General features: G+C 41.4%; 1 protein-coding gene and 1 long non-coding RNA gene across 4 annotated transcripts in view; one reads left to right on the top strand and one right to left on the bottom strand.

Annotated features, from left to right (window-relative positions):
- The window catches only part of LOC117050041, a 57,151-nt gene extending 52,618 nt beyond the window's left edge, over positions 1-4,533 (top strand). Inside the window, exon 3 of the long non-coding RNA XR_004427050.1 lies at positions 4,515-4,533. This is a non-coding gene — a long non-coding RNA (uncharacterized LOC117050041). The remainder of the gene's footprint in view (positions 1-4,514) is intronic.
- Positions 1-19,297, bottom strand: part of LOC117050039 (serine/threonine-protein kinase Sgk3) — a 51,203-nt gene extending 31,906 nt beyond the window's left edge. For 2 of the 3 annotated variants that reach the window (XM_033155333.1, XM_033155335.1), the window contains exon 1: positions 19,144-19,297. The gene's annotated coding sequence lies outside the window, so the exon portion shown is untranslated. The remainder of the gene's footprint in view (positions 1-19,143) is intronic. The other variant, XM_033155336.1, reaches the window with a different exon arrangement.
- Between the last annotated feature and the right edge of the window lie 3,296 nt (positions 19,298-22,593).

Raw genomic sequence — 22,593 nt, 5'->3', positions numbered from 1 at the left:
GTTTAGTTTAACCTGGATAGACCAAATTGAGAACTGTTAAATGAAGCACCTCTTCACTCTGAAGATTCACAAGCCTAGCACTGAAAAGATGGGAAGGAGGGCACCAGGTCAAGACTTTCCTCTTCTCCCAGGCATCTGATTGCGCTGATCTTTCTTTTTTTATAGTCATGGGGCTGTTTGTTGGCTTTGTTGTGTTTATGGTGATCATGCTGAGGTTCTGGGATTTTAATTGTCTTTGTATTAAGTACTTTGTATTAAGTATTTTAGTCATTGTTCCTTGTTGTTTTTTCTTTGATATATTATACTGTATTTGTTTATACTGCATTTCTGCTTCAAGTTGCCTTGAGGCCTTCTTGGCATAAGGCAGTGAAGACAGAACAACAAACAACCCTTTAAAAGATGACACAGTCACTGTGCTAAGTGCTTTCCCCATGGGCCCACCTGCACCATTTAAAGGCTGTCAGCCACATGGATGAAGCAAGTTGTGGGGGTCTTTTCCCATGGTATCTGCTCCCTACTGGAAGGAACCCTACAATCAAGCTCATGATGTGGTTAGAAGCTTTTAAATACAAGAGAAGCACCATAGGGCAGCGGTGGAGGTAGTCACTCGGGCACCTGGGACGGTGCGCCCAGCAGTGGGGTGAGCCGCCCATAGGGGAGGGGCACACTGCGGGGCCTCCAGAGTCTGCCTGCCTCCTCCCACTCAGCTGCCCTACAGCTGGGGGGGAGGAAGCGGGCGGACCATTTGGACAATGCAAAGCCTGCACGCGCACAAGCCGCCGCGTCTCTCCCAGGAGAGACGCGTGGCTCGTGAGTGTTGCAGGCCCCACAGTGAGTGCCACCCGGCCTTTTGTTGCTCCCCTCAGTGGTGACACCCAGGTCGGACCGCACCCCCTTCCTCCGCCTCTGTCATAGGGTTGTTGCTGCTTCTCATTTTTCCAGTCCTAAAGGTATCTGCAGCAACTTGTCAGCATTTTAGTCAGCTAATTTCTCCTGATAAACACATTTTTGTCTGCTGTTTTAAATAATGCACACATTGTTACTAGCAATTCTTCCTAATATAATGCATTCTGTATGTTATTTTTACTAATATATACATTTTTATACACAATCCCCCTATTGTAAACATTTTTGTAAACATTGGTTGCAGAGCTCCATTGCACAATTTGGAGAAGTGCAAATTTTGAAGGATGGCTGTGCTTCAGTTCTCATTTTGTTTTAGAAACTACAAATTTGAAAGATCCAGGTTTCAATGCGAACTGAATCAAATTCCTCCCTCATCCCTAATTCTAATCTCCCCTCCCTAAATACTTCTATGCGCAGGAAGAGATTGAATTAATTGCATTGCAACGCAAATCTTTTACTGGGTCACCCAAGCACACATTACATTGCTACAAACATGCAAAATCAAACACTAATAAAATGTATCCTAACCTAGCAAGGATAAATGCAGTTTCTTTTCAGATTGCTGAATGCTAAGAAAACAGCTTTCCCCACAGCTTATTTGTAAATATCATAATCAATGTTTCCTTTTTACTCTAATAATGGCATATGGAAGAGTGGATAACTACCCTGATGCTTTTGATGTGCCACTACATTTGGCAAGGTTCATAAGCAGTGATGAGAGCAAACTGCACGGCAGCCTCCTTTGCTAGTTATGCAACTGCCCTGTTTTAGGTACTGCAATATTTATGACAGCCCCCAGTACATTTTTTTAATGCTGTTGTCTGAAGCGCAATGCATTGCTTCTAGATCTCTCCATTGAAAAAATCAACACCATCTCCATAACTCAAAATATAATTTGGGTACCGTCTGCAGTGCATTTGACAAAAGCAATAAATTAATGAAGTGGGGAAATGTCAACATAAGTATGATGGTAGGCAGCGAAACAAAAATCTGAAAAATTGCACTGACACAGCAATTACCAACACTTGAAGCTTTTCTTCAGGAGAAAATATGCTTGACATTTACAGCAGTTTGGCCAGAAATGAAAAATGAAAGTTAAGAACCAAGTGTACGCTAGAGACTGGGAGCAGGATCCAACCCAGACAAGCATCTCAGTGTTCCCCACTTCCTACCCATTGCTAGGACCTTGTGACAATTTAAAGGAAAAGCACTTTTCACAGAAGAAGACTGGAAAATATGGTTGCAATTCTAAGCATGCTTACTTGAACGCAGTGTTAAAATCAATATGGATATTTTCCAGAGAGAATTGGCTGGATCAAATATGGAGGAACGTGACTGTCCTACTCCCTCCTGCCCCTAGTAGCTGCTTCCTCCGGCGCCAAAATCTCTCCTGAGGTTCAGGGGGTCTTAGCTAGGACAGGACTACTTTGGGTTCCAGAAGAGATTGATGGCAGATTTAAATGCTTCTCTGATGATTTTTTGGTGTTGTTTTTTTTTTTAACATCCTGCATTTAGAGAACTAACGTATCAGGTATAAAGGGTTCTAGCCAAGCTCCCTTATTTTTACAAGTTGGGGAAAGCAGGAAGGAGAAGGGAAAGCAGGAGTTATGCTTTCAAATGTTTTCTCACTTCAGTTTGAGTCTTTTAGTTATCAGCAGTATTTCTGGCACAATTAAGTAGAAGAAAGTGAGCAGAGTGTTGCAGAAAACAGCAGCATGCAGCACCAAACAGTTGGCAATAGGATCAATCCTGTTTTTAGAGAAGAGTAGATGGATCGGTTAAACCACGTGTGCTCTCTCATCTGAACAGACAATAGACACAATTGCCAGCAGCCTGCTTGGGACTTTACATGAATATTGCTGGTTTCTGGATCAAGTTTTTTCCCCCACTCAGGAAAACATGCATACACCACCTGTTTGCAGTTCCTTATCAGAAAATACCTGAAGGCAGCCCTGTTTAGGGAAGTTTTTAAACTGTGATATTTTAAATGTATTTTAATATTTGATGGAAGCTGCCCAGAGTGGCTGGGGAGACCCAGTCAGATGGGCAATGTACAAATAAATTATTATTATTATTATTATTATTATTATTATCCATCTAGGAACACCTGCAGAATTTTAGCTTCCCAACATTTATCACCCTAACTAAACTGAAGCAGATAAATGAAGCAGTTGGATGTTAACTTGGAATGCCAGTTTAAAACAGTCTCTCACCACATCACAATTACATACCACCACCACCACCCCATACGCACACACATTGTTCGTATCATAGTACCTAATAATGTACTGCTAAATCAGTAGGCATTATCCCGAGCATAAAACACTTAATTTCTCTGATGCATTCCCTCTCTTTGGTATTTGTTTTCTAAACCCCATTCTTGAAATTAGATTAATGAATTCAGCTTAGCAGGGAGCATCGTGAGGTCTGTGACTAATACACTCACCTGTGAGAAGACTGGTTACATTTGTCAAAGATGACATCGTAAACCTACCTTTGCAACATTTAACTCTGGTTGAAAATCTTCGCCATTTTCAAAGTTTGATCTAAATTTGCTAATACAGTGGAACCTTGGTTTTCAAACGTCTCTGTTGATTAATGTTTCAGAACTCGAATGCTGCAAACCCGGAAGTAAATGCTTCCGTTTTCAAACACACCTTGGAAGTCGAACTTCCGAAGCAGTTTCCATATTGAGTTTATTCGTATTAATTTTTCCGTTTTGAGGCTTCTGTATTTAGTTTTCGGTTTTTGAATGTTTCGGAACTCGAATGGTGTTCCGGAAAGGATTATGTTTGAAAACCGAGGTTCCACTGTACAGATTAAGTAAACATACACAAAATTATAAATATATTTCTATTCCTGTTTCTTACTAAAAAATAAACAATGTGCATGTGTAAGAAGAATCACTCTACGGTAGGAAATCGATTGAGTAAACTAAAACCACATGGTCTCGTGTGCTAGAAGATGCAATATTATAATACTGCATAATGTTTCTGTATTTCTAAAGGAAGCACCATTGCTCCAAGTTACGTGACATGCATACTCCAGCACTTAGGAAATTATATTGGGCAGCCTTCCCTTAGGTGGTGTCGTCCAGATGTTTTGGACTACAACTCCCTTCGGCACAGTTGTGCTGGCTGAGGCCGCTGGAAGCTGCACTGCAAAAAGATCTGAAGAGTGCCTGCTAAGTGAAGGCTGATCTTGTGAAATCACTTTGATAGGAGTGAAACTATCGATCAATTCAGCTGCCAGCAATCAGCCAGACTTCATGGCTACACTGCCGTAAAGACATAATCTAACATGCACACAGTGCTCCTCAATTTCAAAGCTGTCCCCCTAAATGCAAGCAATGAAGCAGCCTTTACACAAAGGAAAGCAAACTGACTTGCCTCTTCTACTAAACGGGGAAATTCTACTGACAATAAAATGCAACATATGCACTGGAGTGCATATATTTTAGTTTTTAATGTTTCTAAAAACCCATGACCTTTTCACATAAAACTATAAGCTATGTGTCTTTTCGTTTGTTTTGCATTTCTGCAGCCATATTGCGAATATGAATTTACAGTTGTCGTTTTTTTAATGGCTGCCTTTCTTCTGTCCCACAGTGGCCATGCTCCAGCATATGCTGGAAAATGAGAGAAGTACAAATATACTTTTAAGTTGAAGGCAGAAAGAACATCTGAGAAGAACTTGCAAAGCTGTCCCCACTCCCCAGGGACTTAGCCCTGGAGGTAGAATTTAAAAATGGCAAGGGTGCTCCCAAATCAGACCCATTGCTCTAAAAATATTATGTTTCTCTCTGCAGCTCTGGTGTCATGTGTGACAAGACCTTCAGTCCTGCTTGTTAACACAATGCCTAAATTAGAAATTTAAGTAAGCGCTAATGCTTTCTTCTTTGCAGCTGAAACAGAGGAATTAAAGACAAGACTTAAATTACAAAACAAGTTCCAAATATTACAATGGCTGGGTCTCTAATTAGAGCAGTAGCACTCAGGCACATTGATGAGCTGTAAAGATGGTTTTCAGATTCCCACATTCAAGTGTTTCTGGTGTGAAGGGGGCTCAACGCAGCTAAAGGGAAGCATTTCCTGCCCTCCAGGGTCTGTGCTCCAAGCTCTGTACACTGAGTAAAGTTTTGAAAAGAGATGTTGGCTGTACCCATGAAAGCTCCTCCCTGTGAGCAGGAATGCTGTCCTCCCTTGAGACCTTCACTCAATGCACAGAGGTTGGGCCCAATGTTGGAGATGGTGCCACTGGTCCAACACCTGAAGGCTACAAATTCCCCACTCCCTGCCATAAAGAGACTAAAATAAATTGTAAAATGTACATAAAAGGCAAGAAATAAATGGGAAAAATTAAAAAAAAAATAGGGACTGGCGTAACAAGCGAAACAAGTACTACAGGATGCAAGGTATTAAATGCATGATCTTCTACAAAATTCAGAATGGTGTGGCCCACAATACAAAGAGAATTCTGCTCTTTATAAAACAGAAATAGTCCTCGTGTAAGCACTTATATAATACTTTCAAAATACTCCCCACTCCACCCCATAAATACCATGTGTGCTTCTGCTGCAGTCAAGCACCATTTGCCTGGGGATAGTAATTTTACCATAAAGATTACTATAGTATATAATTACTATGTGTCCATGATAAGACACTACTAGATTTAAAACTGAGCTGGTACATTGTGGAAGAGGTGGCAACACTAACACAATCATTTCACTTAGCCATTGTAGAAAGCCGAAATTTGTTTGGTAGGCCATCTTGTGGCTACAACTCCAGTGCAGAGAGGTACTCAGCTCCGCCTAAAGCAGGGGTGGCTAACTCCCAATTTGTGTTTGTGGGGGGTCCTGATACAGCAACCTAACCAATCTATTCTGACCTCCTCAATACCCCACCAATTATGGCAGGTACAGTGAAAAAAGAAACTGAAGTAGCCCCAAAGCTTGGTGTCGTAGGGATCTGGGAAGTTTACAGTTAAATTGCAGAAAATGCCTGAAACGTTAAAGTTTGACTTGAAGGTGTCACAAGACACTGTTGTTTTCATTGCAACAAACTATTACAACTACTTCTCTGGAAACTGAGACTTCTAAGACTTCAAAAGCCTATTTGCCAGAAAGCACAGAGAGTAGGGGTGGTTTTTTAAAAAATATTAAGTTAAAAGCACCATTGGGTGGGGTATACAGAGTTAGTTAATCAATCTGAGTTTAGATCGTGACTTATTAATGTATCAAATAGCAAATATTACATCAACACACATTTTAAACAGCTTTTAACGATGCAAGGTACAGTCATGCTACTATCACTCTTAGAAGCAACTCACTTGTGCTCAAGACTAGTGTGCTGAAATAAGATAAAAGTGGGACGAAGTGTTCCTGTTCATTAAAGGGCTCTGAAATTACCTTTGTTTCATCTCAGGAGAAGTGACTGATATATTTACAGAGTTATCTGTGACACACAGAGATGGGGTAGTGTGAACTTATGAAACATCAGTTGCGGAAAATGTAAGCCAACTCTCATGAACACTTTAAAACAAACAGTAGACTTCAGGCATGAAAAATAATTTGGTTAACTCTAGGGATCATATGATGGACAAATAAAAGAAGGAAAATGGGAGGGGGAGAACTTGGTAGATCAAAAACAATGAGTAGCGAGAGAGAGAATTTAGTTCCTGAAGAAATCTCTCTTTATTTCCTGTGTGAAGGACATTTCATCATAATTTACCAAGAACAAAATGAAATGAACAAAAAACTTCACACCCTTACTTCTGATTTTTTTAAACACATTTCTAGTCTACAAAGAGAATAAACTGAAGACCTACAATCTGGCACCTAATTATCTCCCATATAATCTTCTCTTATAAAAAGACAGAGGCTTACAGCTACTGTAGCAGAGAAGATTCCAAATAGTAGTCAAGTCTGGATATGCTCAGACTTGAACTTGAAAAATCAAGTTGAACCAAAAAGAATGCAAATGTAAGTAGGAAATCTTGCAACCTATTGAGTTTATGATAGTAACAAAATGGTTCTCTCTTTAATGCTCAGCTGTGTACTGTACTATAAATTCTAAATAAAAAGGAATTGGGGGGGGAGATAATTAGGTTTAGATCATTTTTAAAAGATATATAGTATTCCAAAAAAGATCAGAAACTTTAAAGGTTTGCTTATTTTGCTTTAAACAGTTATAAAAGGATACTGAAAGTTCATTCTCATGACCACATTGATATGATGGTGATGTTGCAAAGGCACAGCTAACCGGCCTTTGGCCATGGTAATTTGCCATTTGTTTGCTTCAACATGGCAAGATCTCAGCTCCCTGCACCTCCTGGTTGAATCCATCTTCTAAAAACTGTTGTCAAAAAAATCAGTTACTGCACTAAAAATAAACCCTCAATGCCCCAAATGCCATTACATTACAAGGCTGAACTTTGTGTTAGAGTAATTATGAATTACGCAGATGGTGGTCAAATATGCTTCTGTGGAGCGATGCTACATCTTAGTAGGGTTTTCCATTATAGTGGTATCAGAGATAGCTCTTTACTCCCCAAATCCACTCTGAATATTGCTTCACAAGTAAAATATGAGAATGCTTGAAATTTATGCCAGCCCTGTAGGGCAACCACTGAAATTCCACAGGCATCTCCAAATAGGTTTGAATTGCCAAGAAATGCCATCAGAGTCAAAATAAGGTGATAAGGAAATCTTACTCCAGCATATAACAAATGAGGCCTTTAAAATAAATGAAGTCAAGCTGTACTTGAATACCTCCCGATAGATCTAATCAGACCTCCCTTGTACTAATGAATGACTATTCATCACTTTGAGAGAGTGTTGGCCCGAATGAGCTGAGAATCTAGCAACCCAATCAACTTCTTTAGTCTACTGTTGCAAGTTCCTATCTATTTTTTATTTTCAACTCTTGCTATGAGATGGGGGAAACTTCCTCAGCTTCCTACTGTTCCCAATTTATAAGGTTGGTCTATCAAATCTAGTACTGTACCTGTATATCCAACCCAACTTTAATATTTAAGAAGTCAAAAATCACATGCAGATTAGGAATAGAAGACAGATAATTTAAAGGCTCACTCCAAAATCAGTATTATTAATGTAGGGCCAAACTAGATGTCCCATACAAAGGAGAAAGCTCCATTCGTTATATACTGAAATCCAGAATTCAGGTGATTCAAAATGAAAATTAGGCTGTTGGATCATGTTATAATCCTATTTGCTATCCTTGAAGTTAACTTGTCCATGTTGTATCTGAGATACTTGCAACTCTGACAGCCATATAAATAGTAGAACTAAGGGGCAGTGATGGGGCAGGCTGCATCACTTCTCCTTGATCCTAACTCCTCATTGGCCTTGAATGTTTTTGCCTGGTTTAAATGTGTCATTGAACTCTGTCATGAATTATTGTGTAGAAAGAAAACTACTGTACAAACATAAAATGAACATTTGTTGCTCTGCCTGCTTTTGCTTCTGGGCCTGGCCCAATCCACCACTGGCAGGCGGCCCCCCAAAGGTTGCCTAGAAAGGAATGTAGCCCCCAGGCTGAGGAAAAAATTCCCCACCCCCAGTGCAAAGCATAGGCTACTTCCACTCCCACTTTATACATGAACAGAACAAACAGGTGTTTTAACACAGTTTCTCCATGTCTAGTTTGGCTCTTACCCAAATAGATGGCGGCATAACTCATTCCCTTGCCTCAAAGTTGTTATAGGCCTACCAATACACACACATGCAGAAACTGGACACTCAACATATCTGCTTCTCACTTTTGCAGCCATAGTTGTGCATGAATGCAATTGTCTGTGACTGATCAACTTGCATGGCCGAGGAGACTCAATTTCTGTTATATGCTCGAATAGTTTTAGCTCAAATTTAGTTTTAACTTTCAAGTTTGTTTTTCAGTGTCTACCAGAAGAACAGCAGATTTGCAAACAAGATTAGAAAGAGTTGCTTACCAGGGTTTGACTTGGGGATGAGCAGCTTTCCAGCACTCTACAAGTACAAGGGCACCACTGTTTTCATCCAAATGTAGAATAATTCTGGGATTCATAGCCATGCCAGCCTAAACTTTGCTCTGAAGAAAGTCTTTGTTTTCAAATAACATCAGTGTTTGGCAGCAGATGAGTGCATGAAGAATCCTATTCATCTGCTATGCAACGTACTAACAACCCTTCTTTTAAAAATGGAGGCACAATTCCTCCCTTCCCCCTTATACACCGGTTCAAGTGCAATGCAGAATATTATTACGGATTAAAAATGCTTTCCAGACAACTCAGTAAATTACAGAAAAATGTCTATGTTCTATTGCTCTTTTCTCTCTACAGCTGTGTTAGTACTTTGTAAATCCCCTCGGTAAAATCCAGCTAAGTCATATGCAGAGTAGATCCACTGAAATCAATTGTCCAAAGTACCTGTATCTTAATGCACCACATTCCTTCCTCTGGAAAATTGGATAACATTTACCAGTAGATACTTAGATATAATCCACAATAGCTTATAGGTTGCTTTTAAGAACCAAATGTGCTGGCATAGTAGCAAGCTCCCAGCAGCAGGAAGCTTTTACAGTCATTGCAACCCTGTCACTGCATGCCTAGTTGACAAGCCGCCTGTTTATTTCAATAAAACTTCAGAACCATCTCCACACCGAGGTACATCTCACCTCATTGAGGAAAGTGAAAACATGCTTCTTTTGCCAGGCTTTTGAAAGTGAAGAGGTGTAGTCTTTATGAGGGCAGCTTTTCATCATACCCTCTGCTGTTTTATGTTATTTCGGGGCTCATCCACACTTGCTGTTGTTCTAGGCATGGGTCTGAGAGGTCTTTCTTTTGTCCTGAGGGTTGACGTTTGTTCTGATTCAGTGGTAAACAGCAGGTTTTCCCAGAGAAAGCAGTAGGAGAACAGGAAAACCTCTTGGACCCATGCCTAGAAATTATAGAACAACCAGAAGTGTGGATGAGTCCTTAGTTTATGCTGTTTCTATTTTGTGCTGACATTTTAATCGATTTTAAGACTTTGCATTGATGTGTTTTAATATGTTGTACACCGCCTGGTGTAGTATAGTGAAGGGCAGTATGGCGACACCTACATAAATACTCACTCTCCTTTACACACACACAAACTCACCACAATTCATTTCCAACCCAACTCAAAGAGCAACAGAATTGAAGTTGGCATGCATGCACTGACACATTTTTAAGTGCTTCCTCAATCCTTTTAGTTGCCACATCTTTGCTATGTAGGCAACCAAGGAAAGGGTGTGATAGATCTTAAGTTTCTGGAGGGAGCTTAAACACACACAAGATGTTGAGGACTTCCTACCCACTTTAGCATGCATCCTTCTACTGTCAGCCCATTACTGTACTCCAGCAGGCCCGGCTCATTTGGTGATTCAGATGCAGCTCCCAACCAGAAATCCAAACTTTTCTCATAATTTCTACATGCTAGACTCATTATCCTCTTCACTGTTTTTTGTCTTCCGGGTCTATATGGGCTCTGGATGGAGCCATTTGTGGATGGGGCTTCATTAACCATTGCCCCAGAGTTTCAGCCAAAAAGCAAGGGCCTGTATTGTAATACAATACTTGATATTTACTGCAGGACGAGAGAACAGTGTCCAGGGGTAACACAGGATGCCATTCCATTGACTTGTAAGGCAGGAAGTAAGAACAGCTGTGCCCATCAGGGTCCTTCTATTCCCCAAGCAGCCACTACAGACCCCTGGTGTTTAAAAATGCTAAGGTGTGCAGTCAAAATCATAGGTCATAAAAAGAATGCCTTAAAATCCCAAGTGTTAAACTGACATATTTAAGGGTGTGGAGGAAGCAGGCTTCCTGGTTTGAGGCAGCTGCACACCCCACTCAGTCAATTGTAAGGGCTGGAATTATATTTTCCTTTCATGAACAGTTGCTTCTTGCGCAGTCGCACTAAAGCAAGTCGCACTTCTTGCGCAGTCGCACTTCTTGCGCAGTCCAGGACTAAAGCAACCCTAATTCAGAACCAGATCCACTTAAAGCCATAGCAGATTTCATTCAGAGGATGAATTGCTAGGACAATAAGAAATGCTTGCCTCTCAGAGCAGTTTCATACAAAGGCCCGCCTGCTTTGCTTATTGCACAGTAAACAGTAAGCAAGAGCAAGCAGCTAACATGCCAAAACTTGAAGACAGTGAAGAGGACACAGAGATTATACCTCAAACACCAAATATTTTCATTGCCTTCCTCTACAAATCAGTTCAGTGCAATGTTATAGTAAAATCACAAAGCTGAAGGATTAGACAGGGTTCATGAATAGCACCCACTGCTCCCAGCCCAATATAGTGACCCGGTTCACATGCAACCTGCCAAACCATGACTTAGTGTGAATGACCGTGATTTAGTTTACTGTTACATCCAAAACCTGGTTCATGGTTTGTGTCACTACACACACTCCAGAGCCTTTACTCCTTGTGGTTCATCTCAGGGAGACAAGCCACAATCCTAGGTTTGGATGTAATGCTAAGTCAAACAATCGCTTAGCCCTGGGTATATACATACATAGTTTTATTTGTATGCCGTCTTTCCACAACAAATCATGCTCAAGGGGACTTACAACATGCAGAATGCAACATAACAAAAGTAGTCATAAACAATAAATGTAACATTTTAAAAATATACAGCCAAACTAAGCAATTTCCACATAAATCACAACCAGATCTAAACTATAGATACTGGGGGGGGGGGCAGCAACAGCCTGCCCCCACCAAAAAAACAAACAAACCCAACAGCACCCAGGCATAGCAGCAGTAGGACGGGGCTCTGTGAGTCCACCAAATATTTGCTCATTTGTGCGGAGCCTCAGTTTGACTTAGCATTACATGTTAACTGAGCATTATGTTCTCAGCTTAACACCTGCTTTTGCGATGTGTGAAGACTAAAGTCTTCACCGAAATACTGCAGGAGATAATACCGTGCTGGATAGAAATAGCCATCTGAAATCACTGAATTGAAAAACAGGATCCTCTGCCTAGAATTACTAGGTACCATTAACATGAACCAAGTAGCCTGTATTCTTCTGTAACACCACTTTCATTGAAGCACAGCAGGTCTTTCCCCCTCAATGATCACTTGGAGACTGAAGTTTTATGCACCACTTGTTCCATCTCAGGATCATATAACAAATATTTTAAATGAATTTAAAGAAATATAAAAAGACAACAGTAATGGTTTTTTTAATGTCTTTTTTATATTTCTTTAATCTATCATAGTAGATTGTGATGATTAGCTCAGTTTTCTTTTAAATTTTGTACACTTGAACCATTTCATGTAACTGAAGACAAAACCTGAACCAAAAGCAGAGCAGTGATTAAGGTGAGAGTCTTTTGAAAGGCAGCGTCATACAGTAATGTTGCCATACCCCATTTCTCCTCAGGCAACAAGTCTCACTCATGTTGTATGTACAAAATAGAAAATTCTTTCCAGTAGCACCTTAGAGACCAACTGAGTTTGTTCTTGGTATGAGCTTCCGTGTGCATGCACACTTCTTCAGATACTGACTGCATGCAACAGAGCAAGTTGACAATTTCCCCTGGCACTGCAGGAATTTTTATATACCTCTTTTTCAAGTTCTGCATGCACACGACAGCTCATACCAAGAACAAACTCAGTTGGTCTCTAAGGTGCTACTGGAAAGAATTTTCTATTTTGTTTCGACTATGCCAGACCAACACGGCTACCCACCTGTAACTGGTTGTATGTACAGTTCTTGAAAGAAAATCTGCAGGGTTTCAGGGCTAGACTGATCTTACAATTAAATATAGCAGTTACAAAGCCAAAAAGGGGAGGGGGTTGCCATGGAAACCACATCCCTTACAACATTTATTTATTTATTAGCATTTACATCCCACCTTTTCCTCCGCAGAGTTCAAGGTTCTCCTTCTCATTTACTCCACACAACAACCCTGTCAGGTAGGTTAGGCTGAGAGGCAGTGACAGGCCCAAAGTCACTCAGGGAGTTTCATGGCTGAGTGGAGCTTTGAACCCTGGTCTCTGAAGTGCTAGTTCAATACTCTTAACCAGGGGTCAGAAACCTTTTCCAGCCATGGGCCAATCCACCGTCTCTCAGACCATGTGGTGGGCCGGACTATATTTTGAAGGGAAAAAATGAACAAATTCCTATGCCCCACAAACAATCCAGAGATGCATTTTAAATAAAAGGACGCATTATACTCATGTAAAAACATGCTGATTCGCGGACCGTCCACGGGCCGGATTGAGAAGGCAATTGGGCCGCATCCAGCCCCTGGGCCTTAGGTTGCCTACGCCTGCTCTTAACCACTACACCACACTGGTTCCTGAATTGCAGAAGATGCCATTTCCATCATGTGCATTCACATGCAGCCTTTTTATCTTACAATCCTCTATTTGATTTAAAGGAGCCTGGGGCATGCCGCTTAAATTGTGCGGTTCAGCCACATGGGGAAGGAAAACTCTTTGCCTGGGTATCTGGGTGCCAGCCAAAGCAGAAGTGTCTCCCTGACTGCATGCAACAGAGTAAGTTGACAATTTCCCCTGACACTGCAGGAATTTTTATATACCTCTTTTTCAATTTCTGACACCTCTGTGTTTTCAGCTCTGTTTCTTTTCCTAGAAATGTCATAATTTTTTTTAGAAAAAAGAAAAATGTTATATTTCTGATCCGACATAATTACAACAAGTTGAGGAAGATGGTGGGAAACCAGAGCTTTCAGACTTCCCTCCGGTCAGAATCTATCCTAACACCTCCACCTACTGTATAGTTTTCTTAGTAAAAGAAAAATATGTAACACTTCCCAGTAAATCACTCTTTCCTTCAGAGGATGTTACAAAGAGGTAAATATTTACTCCTAGAGAGCAGAAAGATTACCTCATTCTCCAAGAACTGCCTAGAGATAATTTACAGAGGTAAACAATAATCTAATGGGGATAAGTTTGCTCTCCTTGCACAGTCCAGTCTTACTTAGACAGAGTTATATGCATACCTTAAGCCATTGGAAAAGACCCTGATGTTAGGAAAGATGGAGGGCACAAGGAGAAGGGGATGACAGAGGATGAGATGGTTGGACAGTGTTCTCGAAGCTACTAGCATGAGTTTGGCCAAACTGCGAGAGGCAGTGAAGGATAGGCGTGCCTGCCGTGCTCTGGTCCATGGGGTCACGAAGAGTGGGACACGACTGAACGACTGAACAACAACAACAACAACCCCTCTATGCAAAGGCTGGACTGCCTGAGTATTTGGGGCAGTGGGAGGGGTGTAAGAAAGGAAGAGGGAGAGAGAGATGACAAATACTAGACAAATAAATTTGGAAGTAGTCTTCAAGAGAAAACTACTGTACTTGCATGAGACAAACAGCAATGTGGAAATAGCAGGGGAGTGAAGGAAAACATGGTAACAACATATCAAAGTTCAAGGCCATTGCATCACCTCTGAAATACCCAAATAGGTTGAATGGCTATTTCAGCATGGATACTGATACAGGGAACCAGGCAGAGGGCCTTCTCGGTAGTGGTGCCCGCCCTGTGGAACACCCTCCCATCAGAGGTCAAAGAGATAAACAACTACCTGACATTTAGAAAATACCTGAAGGCAGCCCTGTTTCGGGACGTTTTTAATCTGTGATATTTTAATGCATTTTAGTATTTGTTGGAAGCTGCCCAGCCAGATGGGCAGGGTACAAAAATAAATTATTATTATTATTATTATTATTATTATTATTATACTGTACCAGTGGATTTTTTGCAATTGCATGAGGTTGGACTATACAACCTCTGAGATGCCTTCCAACTCTAGATTTTTTTTTTTATGTTACACTGATTCAGAGGGCTTGGGGTACATAATCCTGAACACTTACATCAGCCGTGGGGAAATATTGGCAAACTCCCAGTTCCCATCATTCCCAGCCAGCATGTCTGAAAGGCTGATGGGAGCTGCGGTCCACCAACATCTGGCAGCTCAAAGGTTTCCCACCGCTGACTTACATGCTGACTCAATAAGCCAGTTACCAACTGGAACTCTTCATGTGCCTCAAGATTGTATGTGTAATTCGGCTTGCTCTGAACAAGGGTGGTCCTGTTGCAAAGAAATAGGAGAAAGCCTAAGCTAAGAGAAGTATTAGCAGTTCCTGCCATAAATCTTCACAGTAGTTAAGGAGTATTACCCCCCCCAAAAAAAAAATACTGTAAAAGATCTTGTATACATATGCCTAATTATTCCCCCACACCCAGAACCATGCCATAGATTGTGCAGGTAATGCCTCTAATTTGCCCATTAATTATCCCTTGCAAGTAGCAGATTTCATCTAGCAATCATACTCTTCCCCCATTAAATGAAGCAGCCTCAATTGCATTACCTGGGAAATAAAAGCTAAATTCCTGCAACAGACACAGTTTAGCTAATCATACCATGCTTAAGAGGAAAGATGACCCTCATGGCTGTTGCAAGTCTGTGGCATGAAAATTTAAATGTCATGACCAGTGACTGCTGGCTACACCTATCTTCTGTTGTCCTATTAAATTATATTATTATTATTATTATTACTGTATTATATAAAACAAACCCTGCCTTTTGTAATGCAACATGCTTTCTGTCCAGCCCCGTGATGATAATGCGATCACCTTGTGTACTTGAGTTAATGCTAATTCGATAAGCATTTTCCTATAAACAGATCCCTCCTGCACACCCAATCTTTATAACTTTTATGGAATCTTCCAGGATTATTATTCTTCAATACACTCTGACCCCGTGGAACCACTGTGGAAGCAAGACCTTTTCACGTTGGCTAGACCCCTTGCCTTTCTTCCCCGTTCCCTTGCCTCTTAACCATGTTTGCTATTTTCCTGTCTGGACCATGTAGGACATGTGAGAAAGCACGTGCCAGTCTATTTCTAAAAGGAAGTTCACTGCTGTGTTTTTAGCTTTTGATATAGGGTTCCTACAAACCCAGGGTGGAACGGGATGCATCCACAATAAGCCTGAGCCTAATCAGGGACAGGAATGCTTGAAACCCAGATTAAAGAAAAAGAAATCTGGGTAGTAGCAGTAGCAGTAGTATACTGCTGTTCATCCACAGATATCAGGGCAGTTCACAACATGCAGGTGCAGGGAGCTGTCCACTACACCAACTGACAACTAAACACCTCTTTAAACCCCACATCCAGTCACATCTGTACCCCAACAAGTCACAGTGTAAATCCAGTCAACTGTATTGAGTTTTTTAACTTAGGGCTGGGCAAACTTAGGGCTGGGCAAAGTGGGTTGGGAAGGCTTGTGTTTTGCCTTGCATTGAACTAACCACCTTTTCTGTTCCATAGCCATTTTTACTTACTTTTAGCCATTTTCTGCGGATGAATATGCAGTATTAATAACAACAAATTGGGGTAATTCTCCCAAGCCATGACAATATTAGCATCTATTGGGTCTTAGTGATATGCCCCAAACATGCAAAATGACATTGGTATACAGTAGTCATGTCCACTGCAATGGCATCTTTCGTGTCCACTAAACAACCCCAAAGGAATACTTCCGTGAACATGTGTAAGAAGATGCAGGTTTACAGACATGTGTATGGACACATCATCAGATCTGGCAACACAAGCTTTAAGACCCAATCTTTTCCATTTCTTTCTTATAAAGAAATATGACTGCTGACAGAATCTCTCTTCCCTTTGCCTTTTATAGGACTATTTTACTCATTCCCTTTTGAGCTGAAAAAAGTTTTTTTCAGATCTAGTTGTGTTAGTTAAAAGGGGAGGGGAAGTGACAAATGTTCAGAGTGTTAGCAATCAAGCAGCTCTTTTATATTCAGCTCTGTAGAAGCTGTTAAGTGGGTAAATGTTTTTGATCTGCAAGCAGAATAGGAACATAGGAAGCTCCCCTATGACCCATCTAGCTTAGTATACACTGATTGGCAGTGGCTCTCCAGGATTTCAGACCATGGTGGTCTCATTCAGCCCTACTTGGAGATGACAGGGAATGAACGAGAGACCTTCTGAATGCAGCACACATGCTCTACCACTGAGCAATAACTCTTCCCCAAATTTGGAGAAATTGGGATTATTCATATTTATGAAACTGATCTGTGTCAATCTGGTAATTTATGATTTTGAGTTTATTGTCTTTAGTATCACTAGTCATCCCGGAAAGGGCAGTATTAAACAAACATCCTAGTAACTATTAAATGACATTTTTGCGGTTCCTCTTATGCCCTTTCATGATATGCACAGAAAGAGATGCTGGTAGATTGCACTCTGAACCATTAAAATTTACATTAACTCAAATGTAGCTCAACAAACAATTATGTATTTTGCAATAAATACAGCAAGGGGCTCAGGTTTATGTCAAACAGACCCCATTACAGGTAATGATAAGTAGGAAATGTGTGATTTAAATCCCTCTAGAAAAGACCAGACACACAGTAACACACATACATAACTGAGAGTCAAAGCAGAGGTGATTAGGCTGTGATCAGGGTGGAGGGTCCTATACATTCTGCATTACAATTTCTTTAAATAATTTTGAAAGAAACTTGTTTCTTAATCATTGTGGGCATACTTTGTTTTACACATCACCACCACCACTTATTTTTCAGAAAATCCAGTTGCTACTTAGAATTTTTAATAAGAGACAAACAGAAACATAAGAAGCTTCTGCATGGTTGACTACACAATGGATTTGAGAGAGAGAGAGACCAAGGCTTTGTAAAACCTCTCAGTCCCTCAACAGACGCAAGCTGAGAAGAGGCCACTAACTGAACCAAACAGCCAGGAAATTTGAGATTAAAGTTCAGCAGTGTAATCTTATATTTACACTCAAGTGGAAAGTAGGCTTCCTCTAGGATTATCTCCTCTTTCCTCATCCTGTACATCAATTTCATAAAACAGACAAGAAAAAAACAGAGCCTGCACAGAAAGTCTGCCCTAAAGAGTTTACTTGAGCAATCATTTACCTCTACGCAACTACCGGTAACTGAGAGCAGAAGTATGAAAAAGTGTTTACAACACGCTTTTCAGATCACTTTCCTATATTGTTCATGCCTTGTGACCAAGTTCTTCCGCATAAATTCCCACATTACATTACAAAACAGACGATGATAGCAATAATAACAATAACAACAAAGTAATAGAAAATTAAGAGCAAAAAAGAGGACAGTAATGGTGCTGATGATAATACACAAAATAATCCAAGATCACCAGTTAAGAGAAAAAGAGGATAATCACCATCTCAGTCATTACTTAGTATATAATGAGTGCTTGTGGGACATCTGAAAGTAAAGGAGTCTATTCAGAGTCATTCTGTGGGTAGAATAAAGGAACTCAGCGTTTACTCCAAATTCACCCTCCTCTGGAGTACTACTACTACTTCTACTAATAATAATTTAATATCAAACATTAAAAACTTCCAGATACAGAGTAGAAACCACATGCCACAGGCCTCAACCCTGACAATCCCCAGGGCTCAAATTAAGCCCTGTGATCTTACCTTAGTAGAGATGGATTGTTTAGGGAAGAGAAAAAAGACGTTCGCTCAACACCTCAGTACAGTACAGCAGAGAAGCAAACATGGTTTCGGATTTAAAGCAACCTCCGATACCGGTGGCTTTGACACTAACAGCACCACGATCCTGGGCAAGTCCAAACAGAAGGAAACTCAGCTGAGTTCAAGGAGACTCCCTCCCACAAAAGCGCGCGCAGGACTGCAACGCCAAACCTCCGGGGCCACTTGATTCTCCAGCCAGCAACGAGTGCCTTCTTGCTCAATGGACCCGTTTGCAACATGCAGAGCTCTACGTTTAACGGCTCCCTCCCTCCCTCCAGGTCGTACCTCCTCTTGCCCAGCCCAGCATCGCGCTTACCCGCCGAGAGATAACAAACCCTCCCTCCGTCTCCTTTCTGAACGCTCCCTGGCTGCCCTGGCTCGTTTCCTTACTGACGTGTCAGCAGGGGGACCATCGAGCAGCAGGCGGAGAGAGACCCGCACCCAGACTTCCAAGCGGGAAGCCTCCCCGGTGGGCAGCCCGGATGGGGAGCCCCACCCAAGCCCAGCTCCCTGACTCCCCGCACTCGCACGACGGAGCTTTCGTCCTCCACCCTTTGGGGTTGAATCTCGTGCCGCCGCCGCCGCCGCCACCCCTGCCAGCGCCTTTCCGCTCCGCTCCTGGCGGTGCGCCGTGCAAGGAAGGGCCCGGCAAGCCCTGTCCCGAAACGCCAACCTACCTTAAGCCTGCACCGGGTCCGAGGACGGCGGCTGCAACTTCTGCTGCGGCTGCAACAACAAGCGGAGGCGCCATGCAGCTTCTCCCGCTGCGAGACGCTCAGAATGGATGCAAGAGCTTGGCCGGGTCATCCGAGGACGAGTTTCAGCGTTTGGGTGCATGTGACGCGGAACTGGCGGGACGTCTCGCCACCTGGTGGGCGGTTATGACCCCTGCAGGCCCCTGCTCGACTTCCTTCTGCAAAAACCAGCACCGGGAGAGAGAGGTCCAGTGCCTTTTAATGGGTGTCTGGGCGGCGCAGGCAGAAATTCAACAGGTATATCACCTGTTTGCACCTTATCACAGCCTCCCCGTTCCAGGAAAACTGACTGTTAAAAGGAAACATTCTCTTGAGGACTTTTTTATTTATACTGTACTGTACTGTACTGTATTTGTACTGTATTTAAATAAAAATTATGAACAAATAGTTATAAAGATGGGGTCTGTTTTTTCAAATAAAAACACAGAAAATGCTGCTCACCTTTCAGTTATTAATTTTTTTGGCAGCTTATGCCATTCTTGCTTAGACAAGTCTGCCCTGGTGCTTAAAAAGTGGAGGTAATTTTAATTTATTTTAGTATTTTAATTTTTGGATTATTTAAAGTGAATGTTTCTCAATTTTATTTTTTTCTCTTTTTGTAACAGGACCACTGGTCCTGTTAGCTAGGGATGATGGGAGTTGTAGTCCCGAAACATCTGGAGGTCCGAGTTTGCCTATGCCTGCCTTAATATTCTGCTTGTGAGCATCCCAGAGGCATTTGAATGTCATTGTGCAAAACCAGATCCTGGATGATTAGGAACATTGGTCTGATCCAACAAAGCTCTTCTTGTGGTCCCAAAGACTCCCAGTGTCACTGCTTACTACTGTAAATTCATGTTGCTGCAGAGCCTCTCCACAAAGACAAAGTGGGATATCCTTGCACGTACATGGAAAATACAAAAGTCTTTTAAAAAGTAATTTTAAAAACAACAACCAGTTTCAGCCTTAGTTTCCTATCAGCGAAACAGCAATATTAGGCCACAGGTGCTTTGCTGGTTTCTTCTAATTTGTCCTTGAACAAGGAAATTGGGTTGTGGGGACAGACTGTGCATCTTTCAACAAGAAGAATCTGATGTGGAAACAACAACAAAAAACATTAGTACACATCCAATGTGCAACTGAGCCATATATGTGGGCAATCTTATGGTGATCTCTAAAGTTGTGGGAATGGATAGGGTAAGCACTGTAATGCACTTTTAAATGCTGTGGAAATTAAATTCATGCTAGTTTCAAATAAAATGCATGTATGGGAAGCAACATTAGGGAATAATTTTTGAAACTTGTTTACTTTTAAATAATATAGATACGTTTTGAAACTCACTTCAAATGCTGGGCAAGGTGTATTGCATCTGTATGCTGCCTGGGTACAAACATAAGCCTCTATGTAGGGCCTACAGGGATTGACATTTTATAATTTCTTTGACAATTCCCTTTAACTATGAAGGTTTAATTCATTTAATTAGAATCCTAGCACAATCCCTGGCAATTCAACAGCCATATCCTGTGTTCATACCGCATCCGTCTTACCACTGCTCTCCTTCATTAAGTATGGATGAGTGAACATTTAGGAAACCGCTTGCATAAAAGGAGTGTTGATAAGAGTATACAGTATATTGAAAGTGATGATTAATAATCTCAATTAATGTAAGAAATGCATGATCAGAGGCAAAAATAATAATAGTGAAATCCTGGGCTGAGAGCTGTGTTGACCTCAGTTATTGACCTCAGTTAGTTGAGAAAGAGTAGCCATAACCTCCTTAATTATTTTACCAGGGTCACCAGACAGTTTTGCAAGACTAATTTACCATTTTATCTCCAAGGCTTATGAACACATTTGCATGTATTAATATGCTAAGGGGTATGGTGGGTTGCATCTACCATGTGCCCAGGTTTGCTTGGCTCATGCTACAGGAGTATAGGACTGCGGTTGTCAAAGAACAGCAGCTTGCTCTGATCTCTGGGGGAGTCAGAGAGCTGGGTGCCAGCTTCATTCCCCATAAACAGAGATGGATCTGGCAGGGAACTGCAAGTGTGTTGTCTCAGGGTCTTGGGCTCTAGTATTTCCTTGAGCAGCCCAGGTTCCCTTCCTATCTAGGGGCTGTGATTTTGAATGGGAGTGGGGGTGGCAGCAATTATTGGATAGTTAAGATGCAACTGGCCAACTCTTCAGGGCTGTTGTGCAGCAGTTGCAGAAAGAAGGGCATAGGCAGGCTCTCCTAACTTTCCCACTTCTGTTATGAGCCCTACAGAACACAGTGGAAATGCATCCCTCCCAGGAAACATGCATTGGCTTGCACTATAAATCTGATGACAGTTTTCAAATGCACACGACTAGGATCTGCTGGTACTTTGTGGTAGTGTCAGAGCTTAATTCCAGAATTACTGTGGCAACTGAATTCCATAATTTATTTACTCCAGTCAGGGTTAGATGTCATAGAGGACATCTGGATAAATGAGATCATACTGTGCCAGTGAAATATGAATGTTCCTCCAACAGTTCGATACGTTTCCTGCATTTGAACACTGAGTTTAAAACAAGAACAACCAACAAAAGTTTTCTGAGGCAATATAATGCATGGTATCCATTTGGTAGCAAAATACATGGGAATTTTAATTTAAGTGTGTGTGTGTGTGTGTGTGTGTGTGTGTGTGTGTGTGTAAATATGCATCTATCTTAGCAAGATGATCATGTTAGACATGTGGAAGTTGGAATACTAGGAATGGCAAAAAATTAATAGTGGGTTGTGCCACTCTGAATTAAAATTGACAGCTGAGGAATAATGAGGCTTGGGGGTGCAAATGCCAGGGCCAATTGTCCAGGAAGGGTCCACAGGAACTGATGCTGGCATCTTGTGTGTGTGTGAGAGAGAGAGAGGTTTTTGTTTTTTTAAATAACTTTCTACTGTTGTGGCCCAGTAGGAGAAACGCTAAGCAGGGCAGACGTAGCCACTATCTTTCTTTCTCCTAGCGTTGCAGGGTGCAATATTTGGATTTAGAGGCATTGTAGTGAAATAAAGATGGCCATTTTTAAAAAATAAAAAATATATTTAAAAGCATCTACTGTATAAAACTGCTTGATATTTTAAGAACTCTAAGTGGTGTACAATTAAAGGAAAAGAAACAATAGTATAAAGGCATACAAAAACAGGAAATTCAGAGAATTAAAACAAATAAAAACAGGTTCTGCCTTATGGGACAGGGAAACCCTGGGCAAAAAGGCATGTCTTTACAAGATGTCTGAAGCAACTGATGGTTGCTGCTTCACTTATGGCAGAGGGAAGGTCGTGCCACTGTACAGAGGCGATAGCGGGGGGGGGGGGAGGTCACTGCCTTGCAATATTCTGCAGGATGAGGTACCATGGGTAGACTTTC

The sequence above is a fragment of the Lacerta agilis genome, chromosome 7, assembly GCF_009819535.1.
Source record: "Lacerta agilis isolate rLacAgi1 chromosome 7, rLacAgi1.pri, whole genome shotgun sequence".
Classification (NCBI taxonomy): Eukaryota; Metazoa; Chordata; class Lepidosauria; order Squamata; family Lacertidae; genus Lacerta; species Lacerta agilis.
Note: the sequence above shows the minus strand (reverse complement) of the source record. Positions and strands in the feature narration are given on the sequence as shown.